The following is a 22,019-nucleotide window of genomic DNA, read 5'->3' on the forward strand; positions in this document are numbered from 1 at the left end:
GGATCTTGATGTACCTTAGACATATTCATGGGGTGTGGGCAGCCTACAGTCGCCTGGTGATTTCTGGGACTAAAAGACCTCACGCAGATGGCACTCTGTGGCCAGTGCTCCCCAGCAGAGTACGTGGCAGCCTGATGGCACTAACCCTAGCCCTCTTAATCTATCAAACGCCTGTTGGGGCAGGATTCAGCAAACCCTTTGCACAGTTCACCAGAACATGGCCTTCAGCAACTGACTGCCCCATCACCTCCAGAGTGGTAGCTAAAGCTACAGAGCAGGGACAGAGTGCAGGCCACCAAGTCACTCTGAAAACATCAAGGGTAAAATGTGATTCCTGGAGTTTATGAGGTGGAGTGGACAACGGGAGAGTAGAGAAGGATCAGCTGTGGTGGTAGAGGGAGAACAATATTTTCCGTGTCCAATCCTAACCTCCAGGCAGAAAATGAAGGGGTTGGTTTAGTACAAGCTCTGAGAGGCAAATTTGCAGGACTTAGTTTGTGAGCGCACCAATGCAAATTGAGCCCTGAAGTGTTCTCACACAGGCCTAACAAACAAAGAAGAGCGATGAGACATTGCTCTTCCCAAGCAAGAGGATGGGGGAAAAGTTGATGTTTGCTGTATAAAAGGGCAGACCAGTAGTTGGAAAGAGATACTTCAGTATAGCTACACAACACTGGAAAGTTAAAAATCAAATCCTAGTTATTTATTTTAAAAACTGCCTAAAATGCTCCTTTCAAACTGGGCAGCATTCCCTGAGCAGGTGCCTCGGGTCCCCTCCCCCATCTTGTTCAGATAATTTTATCTACCAAGGTTCAGGTAAATGCTGTAGAGTCTGATCCGCTCCACTTTGCACTCACTGTCAGACAAAGACAACATGCTCTGACTCTTATCTACTCACTACAATGGAAGTAAAAGCTTTTCCCTCTGAACCCAAACTCATTCTTATCTTGTACATTCCATTCCTATAAAGATGTGCAGCTGTCCTTTAAAAATCTGCTTTCTGCTTCCCAAGCTTGGCTACAGTTTTAGTAATGGAATGAATAACTTGCCTAAGAATGCTTCACTCTGGCTGACACCGAACACTGCCTTCCATTGTATGCTTTGCACCTTCGCTAGTCTATTTCCAATCTCCGTTTAGAAGGATATTGTGGTTTTTAACCCACAGGAACTGAATCTGTTGACTCCACATGTATTTAAAATGTATAAACCAATATTATTTTTAAATTGTGTCCTGTGTGATCTGTAATTGCATTATTGATTTAGAAAATCAAACACCATTTTGCTGTATTTTAAGTTGGCAGTTTTGCTTTCAAACATGCACAATTTTGAGAGTCCTGATTTTTCAGTGAATGACTAATTTGGACTCCCACAGCCAATGGGTAACACCCTTGGATGCCTTTGCAATCCTCAAAGGCCAAAAGTTTAACATTGCCTCCACCTGAACCCATTTTTGCATCTACAAACCATGGGTGTACATTACTAATTGTATTCACAGAGCAGAATCTACATGCAGGAAACTCATTTGTGCTCCATTTACACGGGTGATTGTGTGTTCAAAAAAGTGATAGTGTGTCTCCAAAGGGAAGGGGGGTAACTGGGCCTGGTGGCCAATATGCTGGAGGGACCCTCCTTACATGCTCCCCAGATCCCTCAACTGGGGCGGTTGTTGGCTGCTTTGGTGAAGGACCCCCAAATGTCCTTAGATTCCCTTAGATCGGCGTGGGCAAACTTTTTGGCCCGAGGGCCACATCTGGGTATGGAAATTGTATGGCGGGCCATGAATGCTCACAAAATTGGGGGTTGGGGTGCAGGAGGGGGTGAAGGGTCTGGCTGGGGGTGCAGGCTCTGAGTGGGGCTGGGGATGAGGGGTTGGGGGTCCAGGAGGGTGCTTTGGATTTGGACTGAGGGTTTCAGAGGGCGGAAGGGGGATCAGGGCTGTGGTGCAGGAGGGGATCAGGGCTGGGGCAGGGGGTTGGGGTGCAGGAGAGGCTCAGGGCTGCAGGCTCCAGGCAGAACTTACCTCAAGCATCTCCCAGAAGCAGCAGCATGTCCCCTCTCCAGCTCCTACGTGGAGGAGTGGCCAGGCAGCTGTGCATACCACCCTGTCTGCAGGCGCCGCCGCTGCAGCTCCCATTGCCTGCAGTTGCCAGCCAATGGGAGCTGTGGGGGCAGCGCCTGGGGTGGGGGCAGCGTGCGGAGTCCCTTGGCTGCCTCTATGTGTAGGAGCCAGAGCGGGGACATGCCACTGCTTCTGGGAGCCGCGCCGAGCCGGGCAAGCCCCTGACCATGCACCCTGGCTGGAGTGCCTTAGTGGAGCAAGCCCCAGAGCCTGCTCCCTGGCCAGAGCTCGAGGGCTGGATTAAAACATCTGGAGGATCAGATGTGGCTCCCGGGACCTAGTTTGCCCACGCCTGCCTTAAATCATTCCCTACAGGATCTTCTGAGGTGCTGTTGCTCCTCCCCGTGTAAACGTTTAGAGGGGTGACAGCCGGGCTTGGTGCCTTAGATGGGTCCCTCTGGGTCCAGCAAGGAGCCAGTAAGACTGACCTTCACCACCTGCCCTGATCCTCAGTTGGGAGACACCCAGAAAGGTGGGGCTGTGATGGTCTGGAGAAGATAGAAATCCACTCCTTGTGTCCGTCTCAGGGAGTGTGACTGGGTTATGAGTATTACTCCCTAGATAAGGAGGAGTAATGACCCCCATCTGGGAGACATACGGACGGTTTCATTTCTGGGTCTTTGGCTACGAATCCCAACCTAGTTATGTAACTGGAATGTTGAACGCCACCTAACTGAGCCTGTTTTCAAGTTAGAGCCTGGTGCAGCCCTGAAGAGAACAAGAGATGAACAATGCTCTCCAGCACCCAGCTCATGCCAATAGGCATGTGGTAAATGTCAAGAGGAAGTTTATAGCTAGAGCTGTTGGAAAAATTCATGTCCAAACTTTTGATGGAAAATTGCTTCAACACCCCCCACATACTCAACAAGCTATTTTTGCAGAAAACTTATTTAGAAGTTTCCCACCATTCTCCATTTTGCCACTGAAAAGTGGGTAAAGAGGGAGAGAAAGGAGAGGGACCAAAAGGGGTTCATGATTTGACTTTGCAATGAGAAACTAAAGAATTTTTGCAGGAAGTTTTGAACAAATGTACAATTAAAAAACAATTCCGGTGAAAGGCAATTAGCATTTTTCAAATCAGCGCTACTGGAGGTGGATAGTAGATGGATAGATTAGACAGAGCCAACCCCCAACAACCTGTACAGAGAGCCGAATGAGTCAGGCCTGGAATAGAAGGAACATGGCATGGACTCTAAAAGAGAAGGAAGAAGGAAAGATTGTGCAACTCCAGAGGACTGACTTTGCACTTGAGTCCTGCCATCCAAGCTGCTGAACCTCCAAGAGCTGAGAGAAGCTGTGTAAAGCCTAGGCTGATAACTCTAACTGTTTTTTATGCACAGGAGCTGGCCAGGCTTTGCTGAGAGTTTATTAATGATTACTCTGACCTGAAGTATAAAATGAGAGTTTATGGCTCAACCTTGTAACCATAGTAATTGTAATTAAGTAGTAACCTGGGAGACATTTTGTTAGTGTCTTGCTGCTAACCCACAGCAGAGACAATGTTTAAATAGCTGATTAATTTTTATCATAACTCACTCATATCATATTTAGAAGACTGACTTTAACTGGTGCTTATAGTTGTTATCTGCCTATTAACGCTTACCCATGAACTGCTATGTTATTTGTAATACAGTAGCACCTGCAGATACCAGTCAAGATTTTGGCCACATTTTGCTTGATGCTGTGAAAATGCCCAGTGGGAGAGGTTCTGAAGAGCTTCCAGTCTAAACAGACAAGACAAAGGGCCAGGGAGCAGTGACTTGCCCAAAGTCATAGATCAGGTCATTGGTTGAACCCAGGTGTCCTGACTCCCAGATTAGTACCCTGGCCATTAGGCTCTGCAGTCTCACTGTTTGAATAACTGCTTTACCTCCCACAATGAGGATTCACTGATAGGCATGAGATTGATACATTTCACCCTATTCTTTTGATATACCATTTTGCTATACATACATTTATATTCAATAGACAGTGTTGTCAGTGTGTTCATATATAAACTTTTCAATAATCCATTTAGTCAATGTTTTCTTATTTACGTTGTTGAACTATGTTGATGGGTTGGTACTAATCATGCCAGTATTAAAAGAATACCCAAACTGACCAAACAGAACCAGAGCTGAGTAACTGACCGTAGCCTCCCATGTACAGCATGATTCTTCAGAAGATGATAAAAGTGACTCATACCAGAGGTCGATGCTCCATTCACACTGGTTTTACACCAGAGTCACATCAGCCTATAGTCAATAATGACAGATCAGAGAGTCAGGCACAGAAGTTTTACAGATGTTCATTGTATGTGGTAGACTTAGAATCTAAATAGCAGCTCCATATGGTTTGCATATGTACAGTACAGACACGTGCTGCATCAAAACAGGCATGTGAAAACAAACACATGGGATCACCCCTACTGATAAGATTGTAACCGTATTTGAATGAAGTATCCCTGGAGATGTTTATTTTTACAGACGGGGAAGACAAACAAAATTACAAATCAATTTACTGTGTAAAATTACTGTTAAAAACAAAACAACATCAGCTGGGGCACGAGAAATAACATTAACTCAAAAAAAAAAAAAGGCTAATCCCTGAAATAATGGTCTTTGTATAATCCCTAATTTTAATTAATATGTAGTTATGTGAGGATCATCCTCTCAAAGGACCACACAGAAGGATTACTGCCTGCCAAACCAGTGCAAAACTGCACAAAGTGAGATTTATTACAGCTTAGAACGGTTGTTGCTCTAAGTTCAGTGGGCCAAATTCAGGAGTTGCACAGCTGTAAAGGAAGGCAGAATTTGGTACATTTTCCATTTTTAAGATGCAGCCATTGATCTGCTGTGTAACTATAAGCAAGTTACTTCACCCAGTGCTGCCAGCCCAGAGCATTAAGAAAGTCATGAGTAAGCGCCCCTCCCAAGTTATGAAATTCCTTTAAAAGTCATGATTTAAAAAAATGTGTTGATTTTTTATTTGCTGCTTGGTTTTGGAGCTTTTACAGTTCACATTTTAAAGCTTCTAACCACAACTATGAGTGCTAGAATTTTTATGTAAGAATCTCAGCATTCATCTTAATCACATGACTCCAGGAGCTGGGGCTTTAAGAAAACACACCAAATATGGCAGCTGGAGACACTGGGTGATATACTTCATGGGGAAAGGGAGGATGCAACCCACGTGCTCTGAGCGTGCAAGATCAGCAAAGCATCTGAAGATTACCAATGATTACCAGACAGCGAAAAAAAATAACATCTATTGGGCTTTCCCACCTTGGAGAAATCAACCCGCCTCACTCCCTGAGCATCTCCCAAACTATACAACCCTGGGTATAATCAATAGCAGTTTAAACAGCACAAGGATTCCAGCTCACTTGATACTTCTAGGGCAGCTTTTGCAAAGTAGCTCATTCCTCCCTTCTGAGGCTTCTTTCCCCATCCCCTGCACAATACAGTTTCTAAGGTCTCACATTCCTAACTGCTAACTTGTTGCATCTGACACTTCCAGTCAATAGTAAAACACTAACTTGCCAACAGGTGCAACCATTTGCCTTTGTTTTGTCTCCTTTGATCATTTTCTAAGGAGGGAAGGAGAGAGAAAATGTTGCAGCCACCAACTGAAGTCTGTACTGCCTTTCACACTTCATTCATAACTAAGGCTTTGTTTTAGTCAAGGGTATTTTTAGTAAAAGTCATGGAAAGGTCACAGGCATTAAACAAAAATTCACAGCCTATGCATGACTTGTACTATATAACCCTGACTAAATCTTGGGTGCTCTGGAGGGAGGGCTCCAGGGGGTGGGGGAAGTGCCATGGGTGCTCTGGGGCAGCGGTCAGACGGGGACCGCCACTGCCGCTGCCACCGCTGCTGCTGGGGGCGGAGGGGGAGGGATAGCTCAGTGGTTTGAGCATTGGTCTGCTAAACCCAGGGTTGTGAGTTCAATCCTTGAGGGGGCCATTTAGGGATCTGGGGCAAAAATTTGGGATTCATCCTGCTTTGAGCAGGGGGTTGGACTAGATGACCTCCTGAGGTCCCTTCCAACCCTGATAGTCTATGGTCTTCTATGGGAGCTGACCTTATCTGTGAAGACCAAGGCAAAAAAAGTATTGAATACTTCAGCTTTTTAGTCTATGGACCCGCGGTGGCCCAAGACTCCACCGGCAGCGGTCGGCCCAGGGTCAGTCACACCAGCCGCTACAGAAGTCACTGAGGTCCTGGAAAGTCACGGAATCCATGACCTCCATGACAGACCCGGAGCCTTATTCATAATCCATTCGCCCAATCACCCATCCCACACGAGATCCCAGAAAAGGACAGTGTTCCAAACCCTTCATGGAAAAAGAAGCCAAAGATTCAAACAACCTCTTGAGGGGACACAGGGTGCCTGTCATAATCCTCCACATTTGCTCCCAAATTCACATTGCTGCCTTAACTTCCTCACTTCCGTCCCATAAGCTGTTGCTTCTGCATGTGGAACCAGAAATGTTCGACTGTGACAAGAAGGTTTGAAGAAATGCATTGGAAAAATAGCTATCATCTGTAAATGGCTTCTCTTTTGGCTTGAACATAGTACCAGTTCAGGGCTTTTTATTTCCTATGAGGCTCAAAAGCAAACTCTATTAATATCAAGAGATGTCAAGTCAACCCAGCCATCGCATCCCCAAAAGAACTTTAGACTGGCTTACAATAAGGCTGCATAAAATTGCTGCTCTCCCCTGTTGCCTTTGGTGAGTACCGCGGTGATAACACAGACCAACTATCCTTCCTGAGGAAAAGCTGCAGGGTGAGGCACTCACACAGCCAGCCTGGAACTATCTGAATTAACAATGCAGAAAAGCACCCTGTAACTTGCTATGTATATTATCACTTTAGGGTGAGCTCTAGTTCTCATCCCAATGTACTGTCCCCTTTCATCTCCTGATGCTCTGTTTCCGACTGCCTTTCCACCCTCACTCCCCATACGGTACCTGCATGTGTTCCCCGCCCAGTCAGGCTCCCACCCAACATGTTCTAATGTATCCACCCCCTTGCTGCCCACCAATCAGCTACCCCCTGCGTGAGTCTCTCCCCAAGGCCTAACCCACCCCTAAACCTTCTGCAGTCATCCGTTCCAGTGGAGAGCAGTAAAAATACTCTGTACTACTACTGTGTGCTTCCAATGCCTCTTCTTGGTGATGATGTGTGTGCTGCTCTGTTTTTCCAGTTGAAAGGGAAAAGACACCTCTGCCTCCACTCTCTTCCCTTTTCTAGCAGAAGCCAGGAATCTTCTTGCTGCTTCACCACTTTATCCTTCCTTCTGGGAAGCAATGTCCCCATCCCCTCTTTTGGGTCAGCTCTCACACCTTGCTGTGAAGGGATCATTTCTCTTTCCAGTTTATTACATCTCGTCTTCCCACCCCGCTCTTTTTTCTCTCTTTTTCCATCTGTTTCTCATCCTTCTTTCTTCCTTCCCTTACCTGCCTCTGCCCCTTCTTTGTATTTCCTTTCTCCTCTCCCCTTCTCTCTACCTTCCTCTCTGAAATTATAATTTTCCCCTCCCCATCCTCAATCTCAAACTCCCCTCCCTATGTCCCATCTCTAGCAGAAAGGCGTAGTTTGTCAATTTTCTGTACTCCTATTAATTATGCCACAGGTGAATCATGCCAATTGCAAAAAGAAAAAAAAACAAAACAAAACCATGTCATTTGTAAATTTTTGCTTATGAGTCTGATTGTATGATAGAACCTAAAATTACATAAATGAATATGTAAAATTAGCACTAAACAACTCTAAAGGCTGTTAATACAGATAGACACAGTATCCGGTAGGAAATCATAGGGTAAACATCCCCATTTACTGTTTAATAATGTCTGTCGTGACTTACAACTGAAATGTAATTTGTTTCTACAGATAACTGTTAAAATTGTCTGCTGTTGCTGCAAAGGCAGATATGGAAGCCTTAGCTGATCTGCAGGGTATTTATTTTAACTGAAACTGCAATCACAGCTAATAAGAGATATAATTACTATATGCAAATCATATTCCATTATAAACACCAGTAAGCCTTTGAATATGAAGGAGAGCTTTTTTTTAAACACAGCAACTCAGTGAGATTTCAGAGCAATAATAGGATAAAATGGCATGTACACTGCACATAAACTTGTGGAAGCACCTGATAAGGTGAAGGCACGGTAACTAAAGGTCAGAACAGAAGACTAGGAGTTTCGGGGTGCCTCCAACACCCGGTTGCTGGCTTGTTCTGTGGCACATAATCTCAGTTTACTCATTTGTAAAATGGGGATACTACTAGCCTACCGTACAGTGATGTTGTTAATTGAGTCTTAATTAAATGTTTGCAAAACAAAGATCCTTGATTGGAAGACACCATAGATGGGCAAATTATCATTATGAGGCTCATTATTGCCTTGGGAAGATCTTTGGATATGTTGTCTTCTTAATATTAATGGAAATTAACAGTTTGGCTTCATTACTTATTTAGGGTCACTGATACATGTGCGGGGAACTGGGATAGTAGTTCTGGCTACAGTTTTCAAGTGTGGATCTGGGCAATAGAAACTAAAGGTACTTGGGCCTTTAAACCCCTGACATAGGCACCTAAACCACAGTTTTAGGTGCTCCTGTGATCCCGCTTGGCTGCCACCAAACCCTGTAAGAGTCTAATGCTACTTAGCACCTTACATTTTCAGGGTAAAGCCTCCCTAGACACCTATGTTTCTGCCTCCGGGCATGTGCACTGCTGTTCCATCTAGGTGTTCAGATGCCTGTCATGCCTGAGCTCCGATGCCAACCATGAAGTAGGGAAATAAGCAGAAGAATGCTTATCCAAACCATGGGGCCCAATTTGATAGGTGGCCTCTGACATGACTATTGGATTGGGTCCGATGGTGTGTGTGGAGAAGGAACATAACTGAAGAGTTATGGGGCCGGAGAGAGAGAGAGAATAACTCTCTAGTCTGGTGGTTAGAGCACTTACTTGGGAGATTGGAGACCCAGAGTCCAATCCCTCTGCTGTCAGTGACTAATTAATATAGAAAGAAGAAGGGAAGCCCAGGTGAGAAGATCCCATATTCCTCTGGGGAGGTGGGAGACCCCTGTTCAAATCTTCTTTCCCCCTCTGTCTGAAGGGGAAATTGAACTGAAATCTCCTACATCCCGGGTGAGGGCACTAACTGCTGGGCTAGGTGGGTAGTAGCCCCAGCACCTCCTCCAGCCATTTTGTGTCAAATTGCAGTTCAGTACGAATACTCTTTTCAGTCAATGCCAAGATTGGGGAGAGTGGAGCGACAGATTTTGTGTGGAGTGAGGCAAGCGCCAACTCAGTCACATGAGAAACGACTTGGGCATGAAAGTCACCTGACTCCAGGAGAAGGGTTTCCAGCTGTGGATTGCAAAGAGATACAGGCACCTAACTCGGGGGGCAGGGACTTTGGACACCCCCCCCCACCCTCACTGGCATCTCCCAGGTGGTTTAGCCAGCTGCCCATCTAGCATCCTGGCTTTTGTGGATCCCATTCTTCGATGCCTGTCTCTTCCCAGTTTTAGGTGCCACTGTGATCCACAGAACTGCTCAGCTGCTGCCAAACCTTGTAGGCAACTAATTTCAGTTGGCACCTAAACTTTCAGGGTAAAGGCTCCCTAGACACCTATGTTCCTGCCTCCGGGACTCAGGCTTTGTGGATCATGTTGTTCCAGTGATTGTCTAGGCACCTAAAAGCCAGGCATTATAACGCTAAGCATCGCAATGGTTTTGTCCCTCTGTGGAGCCAGGCCTATACATCCAGACACATTACACTCGCCTGATACACACTGTACATTACAGCAACTTTACTTGTCAGTTTCTTCCAGGAATTTAACCCTAATGAAAGAGACAGCGCCTTAATACCATCCAATTTCAGAAGAACAGTATAGGAAAAAGCAGATTCTTTACAGTGCTCTAGCACACAGCATACACAGTGAGATAATTCCCAAACTGAGCCCTCTTTCCTTGCGTTGTTCTTTAATAAGCAGCTGTAAGAGCACCTCGCAGAACTCAGCCTCATCTTTTTCTGCCCAGGATCAGCTCTCTCTCTCCAAGACTTTCATCCCCTCTACCCAGAGGGCCACTCCTGCCCAACCTTATGATCAGGGTGGGGAAAGGAGCCACATCTGCTTCAGTGTGTCAGGAGGAATGGGTCAGTATTTCAGTACTGGATTCCAAACACCTGCTAACACAGGGTAGGCCAACAGAAAACCCTAATACTTTTAGCACAGAACAATAATGAGATGTAACCACCACAATCCAGATATTGATTATTTCAAAATGAAAGGACTTTTATTTCCCCAAATTCTGATTATAATCAATTTGGTATAGTTCAGCTCATGTCATGCACCTATCACATTCTCTGGGTGCTCAGAAAATAAAGGGTTTAGATTATTATTAGTTATGATGATGATGATGATGTCAAATGTTTTGGAATAAATTAAAAATACATAAAAATGCCACTAAGAACTTTCCAATCCATCAGGATCCTTTCTCCAGAATTCTTTAGCTGAAAGATGCCCAGCAATATTTCAAAATCATCCACTTGTGTTACCTTCTTTTTCTTTAAAAAATAGAGTAACACATAAAGTGAAACTAACAAAATGTGTTCTTTTAGCTACAGCAGTGTTATTTCATTTGGTTATAATTCTGAAGGCAGAAGTTATGTGCAGTGGGAAACAAAAATAAATTTAGATTAATTTGCATTCTTTGCTCAGTAAGGTTGGGGGACTTTCCAGAGTTAATGTCTGCTGTACTTTTCAATTATTTACAAATCCATCATAATAAAGATTACATTAGACACAGAGCAGCGTCAGTATTTGAGTTCTACCAAGGTATTACTCAAGGAAGATGCAGTCTTGAAATAGAAATTCTCAAGGAAAATCATTCTCTTTCCGCTTGATTAATCTGTCCCAGAAGCTGTCAGCTAGTTGTATGAATATGGTAACTACCTGATTTAGCACACCACTACAAAGAATAAAACCAAAGAATCACTTATTTTGGCTCAACTAAACTTACATCATTCTTCTGTTCATTTTTCATGAAGGATATATTTATAAAGCAGAACACGTATGGAATTGCTGCTGTTTATGTTGGGTCAGGCCCAACTTTTTTCATTAGCATTAATGCAAAATCCATTAGCAGCCTGTTAGCAAATCCCAACTCTTTAAGCCAGAGCTTCAGCTGGTTTAAATCAGCATTGTTCCATTGACCTCAATGGAACAATGGCAGATTATACCCACTAAGGATCTGGTCCCAGGTGTCAAAGGTTAGAAGAGTAAAAAGCCAGCCTTGTGTCTTGACAGCAGCTGCCTGGGTTTGGACTGCTGGACCACAAGCAAATATTGAAGGCGAGGTACTTGGCTGTTGGCCATTTGCTACTTGACCCCCCCTCTGCTAGGTAATCTGCGGTGGTACTTGTGGAGAGGCTGGTCATCTGCCTTTCCTGGAAAGAGCAGTGCCTCAGGTGCTGTCATTAGTGAAGAGAGATTAGAAATAAGATAAAATAGTGGTAAGCTATACGGAAGGGAACAGGATACTTTGGATCCTGTGCAAACCAGCCTCACCTAGACTATATAGGGATTGTGGGGGGACCACACTTTAATGAAAATAGGAGGACAACAGGGGTCATCATATCTTCCATGCTTAGGACCAGATTTTCAAGAGTGCACAACCCCCACTATTAGGGCCAGTTTTTTAGCAGTTTTCCAGGGAACTGCTGAGCACTCTTTTGGAAAATCAAGCCACTCACTTAGCTGCCCAAGTGGAAGCTGAGCTGCTTTAAAAGTCTCGGTCCAAGAGTGGGAGCCAAGCCATTCTGAAAATTCTGGCCTCATTCGCTATGGGAATGTGGGGAACTTCTTCAGTTCTGTCATGCTTTTAGTGTAAGATGTCTACAGACCAGATTGCAGCTTGGAGTATGTGCCTCTGCAAGGGAGGTACTTTGGCCCAGATCCACAAAGGTACTTAGGTGTCTAACCTGATTTAGGAGCCTCCATGAAACCCATGCACAGCTGCCACTTAAGCCTGGAGGTGCCTAAACTCACTCAGGGAGTAAGATTTTCTTTAGGTACCCATGGTTCTGCCACTGGGCAATACACACACAGCTGCTTCACTCCTTTGGTGTCCGGATGCTTATTTCCTGTCCAAGCCCCAGAGCGATCCAGGAACTGGGGGAAGAAAAGCATTTTCCCACCTATCTTGCCTTTGGGGCCCGATGAGGTAGGCGTGCTCAGAGACCATCTAATTCCACATAAAACAGCCAGGGTGGGTGGTGGGGATCTCCCTTATAACCTTTAGCTCAGTGGTACTCACCCAGGATATGGAATACCCCCAGTTCAAGTCCCCCCTCTTCCTATGAGGAGAAGGGATTTGAACAGGGATCTTCTACTGCTCAGGTGAGTGCCCTAACCACGGGGCTCTAGAGTCACTCACTTTTTCACTGGCCCAATTAATATTTAATTAAAGTGGAACAACTTCAATAAGAGGTTTACACAGACCCACATCAGACTATCCCATGGACACATTCTGGGTGAGTACCCTAACCACTGGGCCAAAAGCTATGATGGAGGTGGTCCTCATCCTGCCTGTTTTGTGTGAAGTAAAGCGGCCTCTGAGCATGCCCATGGGATCAGGCCCCACGCGTGAGTTAGGCAGGCAAATGCCTATCTCCTCCCACGTCGTGAGTCACTAGCAGAGATAGGCATCGCCCTGGAGCCTGCATCTAGGCACCTATCTCTGTGAGGGGGTGGGGCTTAAGACACCCCCTCTCGTTGGCATCACCCATTGGCTAGGTTAGGCAGAGAGCCACCTAGCCTGCTGGGTTTTGCGGATTGCCTTCTAAGGCATTCTTTTGTGTAGGGAGCCTAGGCGCCGAACTCAGGCTTCATGGATCGTGTGTTCTAATGATGTCCTGGACCTAGAACCCCAAATGTTAGGCACTGTGACACTCAGCATTGCAACAGCTTAGTCCCTGGGTGGATCCCAGCCTTCCTCCCTCACTCTCCTGTACAGTCTCCCCAGACTTTGGGTGCAGGCATGACGCTATAAAGCTGGGCTACATGCCTGCGTACGGCTTCCCTGGGACAGGAGGGCAGGGAAGGGTGGGAAACGGGCAAATGCTTGGGTCCATCACCTAAACGGAGTGCTGGGAAAGTTGTAATTTGCTGCTTGTATAGACCAGAAACAAAATTACAGTCACTTCCTATCCCCATGCTACCTGCAGTGGAGAAATATACATGTCATCCATTGCTCCGGACTGTGCCCAAAGTCACAACCTCACTGAGCAGAAGTGGGGCTTAAATAATTAACTGATGTTGAAGGTAACATTGTAGGGCTCTAGTGTAACATATGTTTAGCTTCTCTCTATGGACCTGATACCGCACCCCTTGAAGTCAATGGGAACACTCCTACTGAAGTCAATGGTTGTTGGATCAGGCCCCTTGAAGAATCACATCAACAGAACTTTAGATCAATATTCTTGGTCTCTGGGGCCCAGGATTTTCAAGGTATTTAGGCATTGCTGTACTCAATGTTACTGTGCCTAACTTATTTGGGAGCCTAAATATTATTTTCAATATCCCATCAACTTTCAATGGGATTTGGGCTCCTAAGTGCCTAAATCCCTTTTGAAAATGATATGTTGACTCCTAAATTAATTATGTACAGCAACGCTGAGTGCAGGAGTGCTTAAATACCTTAAATCCTGGGCCTTGATATATAAACACAGATCTTTTTTAAAAAAAATAGTAACCAACTATAAGAACTGTAAACATAGTGAAACATTTTCTGCTACCATTTTGAGCTTTCAATGACTGCACCATATCTCACATCATGCTATCTTCTGCAATTTCTCCAGAACCTTTTTGGAAGCATTTTTGCTTAGGAGCCCAAAGGTCACAGCTTCACTTCCCACACCAGGACATAGCTCCAGAGCCAGTAATGACATTGCAGTGAAATACAGGGCAGGCTTCCAGATGAGACTGCTAGAATCATAGAACCATAGATGATTAGGGTTGGAAGAGACCTCAGGAGGTCATCTAGTCCAACCTCCTGCTCAAAGCAGGACCAACTCCAACTAAATCATCCCAGCCAGGGATTTGTCAAGCCGGGCCTTAAAAACCTCCACCACCTTCCTTGGTAACCTCTCTTGCCCATCTTTGGTCCCTGTCTTGGTAAAAATGACAGATTATGAGCCAGATGCATACCTGGGGTAAATAATCAGCAGTATCCTTCTCAACACTCCTTCTCTAGGTAAAAAGAAAGTGTGTGTGTGTGTGTGTGTAAAAAACATAATTGCTTCTGTTTGTTTGCACCATGCTTTCAGTATCTAAGATATGCCTTTATAAACTACTGTGGTATGGAAGGTGTTATGTTAAAACAAATGTTCTTTTCTACACTAAATCTGTGGAAGATTTCATTACTTGAGGCCTAATATTGCACATCTGGGCCCTTACCAATTTTTTTTCAAACCGTCTTCAGCACATTAAAACCTAGAATTGGTTGCAGGGAAGCATTTGGACAGAAGAAGAAATATGTAATAAAAGATTGTGGGTGTTAAAAGACCATTATTTGTACTAAGCCTCTCAGTTTCCACTATATATCACAAACAATAATAAAATAAACAAAGAACTACCCAGAGAAAGGGCTGCATAAATAGAAGTGAGGTTAGTGATGACTATTCTGGGAGTCCCTCTGCCAAGCTGTAGTTTCATTTTAAATGTTTAACAACTGTGTCTGCTGTACAGGAATCTGTCCAAGGGCAGGGATTAGTTACCTTTATACAGTCAGTCAGTGGGGATCTTAAAGTCATCTGAACATTTTATGGAAAGATCCCCTTTTAAAAAAAAATCTAATTTTTCAAAATTACATATAATAATTACAGTGGTAACATGAGTTATTTACATACAGTAACCTCCACGAAATGCCGGGCTCTCCTGGGCCCACAAAACCTTACAAGTCTAAAGCTGTCATGCGTGTTCAGGTACTGTGAAAGAGGATTTAGTAGGTGGAAGCCCACAAGCCATTAAAATGGTGTGTTGTTAGAATGATAATCCATATGCAAACTCCAGAAATTCTAAGGCCCCCGTCCTTCAAGATATGCTTGTGCAGACCCCTGTGCTAGCATGAGTCCCAGTGATCGGGGATTAAGCTAGCCTATCTGTTTGCAGGATCAGGGGTTAGGGAAGTTATTTGAGGGCCCCAACATTTCTTGGGAATCTACAGGATTTTCTCCATAGCTGGGTCTAAATCACTATTCCCTCCCCTGTGCATAAGATTTATTAGATTCTGGACTAAATCCTGAACTAGTGTAAGCTGGCATTCATTTTGATGGGGCTATACCAATTTACATCAGGTTAAGAGCTGGCCTGGGGAATGGAGATGGGATTTTAGAAGGTTCTGTTTTGTAGCAAGAAGTGGAGGTAGAAAGTTACTCTGACCGATATGACCATCTAGCACATTTTAGCATCCCAATATTTTTAGCAGAGAAAAACATTTGTCGCATATACTCTTGTATCTAGTGCTGAAGCATAAGGGAAGGTGTCACAAATCAGTGACCTGCATACCAGACTCTACAGAACAACTGCACTCCCCTACCTACAGGAGATCCAATATCTCTTTACCAGTAGTCCAGTCTTTGGTTTCTCTTTTTTTTTTTTTTTTTGACTGCTACAAATAAAGTCTGTAGCAATAAGTATGTGACTGTTACAGATTTCCCCTGTCACAATCATTTTCACATACAGTTGCAGGTCTAACAGTTCCAGAAGCCACAGGAGAAATGAGCCAAACACAAAAGAAGCTAAAGAACAGACTCCCAACCCCCAGGGAGGATGCAGCAGAGGTGTTTAAGTGTGAACAGCTAATTGCAGAACAGATGGTGGAGCTGTCTGCTGGAGCATGAGAGACTATGTTCCATAAAGCTAATGAAAAAGAGCCTTAATCCCTCTCTGTAAGGAAAGGGAAGAAACAAAAGTCAGAACAATGAGAGAGAAAGTTCTGTAAGCTTATATACTGCTCTGGGAGGATCACTATAGAGCTGAAAAGAAGAAGAAATAGGTTGAGTCCCTCCAAAGTTGCTCTTCCTCTAAGACAAAAATAAAAGCACCCAAAAACATAGCAAAGAAACCAAGAAGGAAGCATTTCTCATTCTCAAGCAGCTTCTTCTCCCAAACAAGGAAAGGGAGCACGTCATGGAGGCAGAACAGGAGACTTGGGACAGGTCTTTTCTGCCTGTGAGACAATGGTGAAATACATCCTAATGTAAGGATTTTGATGTCTAAAGGCCAATCTGAACAGAAGATTTCAGGGAGCCTCACAGTAACCTCCTGCTGGGTCCCCCTGTTAAGCCCATCTATCAGAGCTGAATATAAAAAACTACACACACACCAAATATAAAAGTAAATAGCAGTTTATTTAGCTAAGGGAAGAGGAAGGGAGGAGAGAGGAATGGATTAACAGCTCTGGAAACTTGGGATACCACTTGCACACACTCATACACTTAATGATATATATATGTTCTTCTACCTTTCCAGATGTTTACGCGGAAGGTGGCAGGATCCAGACGACCGAAGCTGGCGATGGACCAATGAACTCCAACTGTGGAAAGCAGATGAATGGGACAGGTATGTATGTATCCCTATTTTAACTCCCACCCTATCCCGCTTTGCGTCATCTGTGTGTGTAAGATTGAACTAACTACTCGGACTAGGTCCATGTATGCCAGTCTGCTTTCCCAAATAAAAGCATAAACAAACCCAAACCTATTAGTAAATAGCTATTGCAAGCCAATAACTACTGCCAAGATGGTACTGCAGTGCAAGAGAGCTGGACACTTGAACCTCTGACCACTCGAAAGCTCCAGAGACCAAGAGCCCCTACCTCCTCCTCACACACACTTTTACAGGGAGCTGTTGCCAGGCAAACCTAGTTTCTCGCCTTTGTGATTTCCCACCTTTTCTTGGTACCAAGGAACAAGAACTTGACACAAGATGGAGGTAACCTTGTCCTTTTACCAAAACAAAATGGCCCTTTGAGTTACAGAACTTATTTTAACTTTATACATATATTTCAATAATCTGGCAGAAGTAAACAGAGTTTAAAACCAAAATTAACACTAATAACTCTACATATGCAAACCGCTGAGGAGAATTCCCTGGAGAACAAAAATCACAACGCAAGTCAATTGGAAGTGCCAATGTAACCACAAGTAAATGTTTTCCCTTCTGGACTGGAAGAAGCTGCCCATTGCTTACTTGAAACAGACCTTGTTTTTTTCTCTTTCTCTGTCCAATACACACACACAAATATATGCCCCTACCCCTCGCCACCAAATCTGAAGCCAGGTGCTGAGAACCTTTTTCTTCATATGTTTTTTGGGTTTTCATGGAAACAACCATTTTGTTGAGGCCATTTTCCAATGAGAAGTCATTGAGGGAAATTTTTCAACTTGCATATCTATTGCTGAGCAACCCGTAGCTGTTGGGCCCCGCTGTTACAATGGGATTTGGGCCAGTGGATCTGTGTAGATTACAGACCCAATGTCCATGCTTGTCACCTTACCCCACTTAGCACTCAGAATAGTTTTGTGACGCCATTGCAGGACAAAGCATAGCATACCCAAAGCCTGTCCCCAACCACACATGGCAGTTCCACTGCTTTTTTAGCCATGAGAGTGACAGGATTTGCCCTAATATTATTAGAGATATAGATCTTCCTTCTTAACACATCTACAACTACATCAATATCTAGGCACACTCCCTATTAAGGTTCTGCTTAAATAGTTTATAAAGGGTTCATAAAATTAATAGATTTTTAAAAAAATACTTAATTGGTTGTTATAGAGTGCAACAGACTACTCATAACCATGACTTATAACCATCTATAACACTTGATGTGACCTTGATCAACTGGAGAACTGATCTGAACTCAACAAGACGTAATTCAATAAAGACAAGCGCAAAGTATTACACTTAGGAAGGAAAAAATCAAAGGCACAACTACAAAGTGGGGAATAACTGGCTAGGCTGCAGTACTGTTGAGAAGGCTCTGGGGGTTATGGTGGATCAAAATTGAATATGAGCCATCAATGCGATGCAGCTGTAACAGAGGCTAATATCATTCTGGGGTGTATGAACAGGAATGTCAGATACGACAGCGGACGTAACTGTCCTGCTCTACTCTGCACTGGTGAGGCCTCAGCTGGAGCACTGTGTCCAGCTCTGGGCACCACACCTTAAGATAGATGTGTACAAATTAGAGAGAGTCCAGAGGAGAGCAACAAAAGTGATAACAGGTTTAGAAAACCTGACCTGTGAGGAAAGGTTGAAAGGATTAGTCTCGAAAAAAGAAGACTGAGGGGACATGATAGTCTGAAAATACGTTAGGGACTGTTATACAGAGGATGGTGGTCAATTGTTCTCCATGTCCACAGAAAGTAGGACAAGAAGCAATGGGCTTAACCAGCAGCAAGGGAGATTTAGGTTAGATATTAGGAAAAACTTTCTAACTCTAAGGGTTGTAATAGACTTCCCAAGGGAGGTTGTGGAATTCCTGTCATTGGAGGCTTTTAAAAACAGGTTCGACAAAAACACCTGTCAGGGGTATACTTGGTCTTGCCTCTGTGCAGGGGGCTGAACTAGAGGACATTCCGTCCTTTCAGCCCACATTTCTATGATTCTATATTCTTACAGCCATCTATAACTCAGGCGATTCATGTCTGTAATGTACTTCTAACATTTATTTATTAATCTTTAAAAATGGAGCCCTCAATATTTATACAATCCTGGAATTGGATGCACTTTGCTTTCCAACCACCATTGTTTTATTATTGGGCCCTCATTTAGTTTTGTCTCATTTCTGTAGCATTGCGGTAAGTTTCAGCCAAAATTCCTCGTTAGCCATGCAAGGAGAGACACCTGGCTGTAGAGCAGGGCTGTCTTTCTTCTAGGGCATTGCCTTCCCCTGCTGCTATCCCTGCAAAGAGAATGCTGACCATCGCAGCAGGGATTTGGAGAAAGTAGGCACAGGACTGGGAGAGGAGCGCCCTGACCTGCTAGGACAGCAGGGAATCCACTAAGGAGTCCTTGTAGACTGTAGAAACACCTTTTAATGGGAATTCTGGGGCATCTGCTGGCAGAGGAAGCCCTCACAGCCTTAGGGACAAGCTAGGGAGGGCACCCAGACCAGTGCAGAGGCACAGGGAACTTCCTGTCCACATGGAGGACCTTGGCCTCTTGTGGATCCTCAGGGATCTTCACAGATCTTGGGGGATCCATAGGGCAAGTGGACAAATTACCCAGCTATTCCAGTGAGTGGGGTGGGGGCAATGTCCCTGATGAAACTGTGGCAAAGTTGCCCCCCTTCCTGAGACTTCCTTCCTTCCCACCCACAGGACAAATTGACCTGGCCCCTGTTTTTTGGCACACAGTAATTTTCTTGCTGAACAAGGGTGGCTTCTATCGCTCTTATTGACAGTAAGAGGTTATTTAGAAGTAAACAGTTACAGCATCAGTATCCCCTCTTCACCAACTGTACCTCCCACTGTTCCTGAGCAAAATTTCTGGACAATAGCTCTCTTCAATCACTTTCATTCGACTCTTTTCACATTCTCTCAAAACTGCCTTTTAAAATCCAATATTTCTGTGCCGCTGCCTTTGAACATATCCTCCCAAGTACCTCACACAAATCTGATGGCATAACGATCAGTTCACCCCGGAAGATGACTACCTTTTATTTGTCATTTCGGGTTCATTTCCAACGGCTACAGCTTTTGATCTTGTTGATTTCTGAAGAAAAAGAGCAAGAAAACTGTCCCGAAACAACTACAAGAAATAGTCATCCTTTCCCAGCCATTCTGCAATCCTTATTCTAGTCAATAGCAGGGTCATGAAAATTCTCCATGATCACTGTGCTAGGTTCTTTATGAACCTGCATAAACATTCTGCACATTCACTGCCCTCCTTCTCCACCCTGAAGGTCTGTTACAATCTCCTGTTATCTTTTTCTATCATTTTTATTTTCCCCCTTGAGTTCTCCTTATTAGAGCAGCCAAGTCTGCTTAATCATTTCTTACTTTAGACCTACTCCCTGATTCATACATTTCTATAACTCTTCCTGTCCTATTGGCTCTTTTCTTTTTCATAGCCTTTACTTTACAGCAGAGAAAAGTGGCAGGATTCATTAGGAAAATCTGAATATGTATCCAACACTGCAGAGTGGTGTATTTTCCATTCAATGGTTTCCATCCAATAACTACAAATCCTAAAAATTACAGCAGTGAAGATAATAAACCTATTGTCACTCTTACATCCAAAATATGTTTAAAGACATCCAATAAACTGAACACCAGTTCTTTTATGTCCTAAAATAAACATTGGACCAGAACATGAGCCCCTTACCCGCACTGAAGAGCAGTTACACAAGCAGTCCTAGTGAAGTCTATGGGACTTATTCATATGTGAGTAGCTACTCAAAAGGGGCAGAAAGGGGTTCATGCTCCAATTCGAACTCTTTCAAATATACCAGGACACTTACAGCTTTACTCACATGGAGTAGTACTTCCCACTGTGAGTATCCCCATTGAAGTAAACAGGGCTACTCACCAAGTAAGTTACTACTCAGGGTGAGTAGGCCATCAAAATCTGACTCTCAGAATAGATTTTGAAAACATTTGCATTATTTTCCTTTTTTTTAAAGTGATGTCAAGGTGGAATAGGAAGCCCTGAGTGTGCTCACTCTTTGTGAACTGGAGGAATGGAAATTAATAATTCCAGGCTAATAATTAAGATTCATAGCTAATTTCCATTATAGAAGAATCAGATCCTATTATCCTCAGAGATGAAAAGGATGTTTAAATTGTTTTAAAATGAAACCTGTTTTCATTTATATTCAGTTCCTTTTGCACTCATTAAGAATCCATCATTTAAGGCTCAGGGATGATTAATGGCTGGCCATACCGCATAGTACTTTTAAGTAGCACTGGGTGAAGTTCAAAAGGCTCAGTTCACTTTGGAGCAGCTCCACTAAATTAAAATGCTCACGCAAAGCTTATGGATCATCCAAACTTTCGGAGCATAAGTACAAGCTGGGGTCTAAAAACAATTGCTTGAAAGCTGTATTAAGAATACATGAGCTCTGGGGGCTCTGATTGAAAAGCCAGATGAAGCGTTGACTCAGGGTCCACAGCTAGGGGCAGCGTGTAGCTGCACTGTCAGAGATGCAGATCAGGCGGGGATTGTGACACAATCACAATTTCTTCCTTCCCTCCCTCCCTGAGAGGAGGAATCTGCTGTTGGTCTCTGCCAAGAAGTACATGACAGCCCCACTATGCCAGTTGAGCTGTGCTGCTTGGTGCGCTCAGAGGCAGATTAAGGTCTCTCGGGGCCCCAGCCAGAGCAAGTGGGGGGCCCCCTCCCTACCCCTTCTGCCTGCAGTCCTGCCCCTGTTTTGCCTTTTCTGCCTGTGGCCCCGCCCATGGCCCCACCCCATTCTGCCCCTTCCCTTGCAGCCCTTCCCCTGTTCCACCCACAGTCCCAGCCCATTCCACACCCCCTCCCCCGCTCACTGTGGCCCAAGACTGGAGAAGCTCTGTCACCCCTGCCATGGGCCTGGGGCCACGCAGAGAGTGAGAGCTCCTGCAGTCCCGGGGCCGCAGCCGGGGTCTGTGAGCTGGGGCTTCCCCCGCTGCCCTGCACTTTTGCCAGGGACCAGCGCACTTGGTCTTCCCCCGCCCACCCGCCCGGTGCTTCTGCCGGCGACTGGGGTCTGGGTGCTGAGGCTTCCTCTGCCCCGCCCACCCAGCACTTCTGCCGGGGCCCTGGGGTGCTTGGGCTTCCCCTACCCACCCAGTGTCTTCTGCCAGGGCTCTGGGCTTCCACCGCCCTGTGGTGG

Source organism: Eretmochelys imbricata, chromosome 9, assembly GCF_965152235.1.
Source record: "Eretmochelys imbricata isolate rEreImb1 chromosome 9, rEreImb1.hap1, whole genome shotgun sequence".
Classification (NCBI taxonomy): Eukaryota; Metazoa; Chordata; order Testudines; family Cheloniidae; genus Eretmochelys; species Eretmochelys imbricata.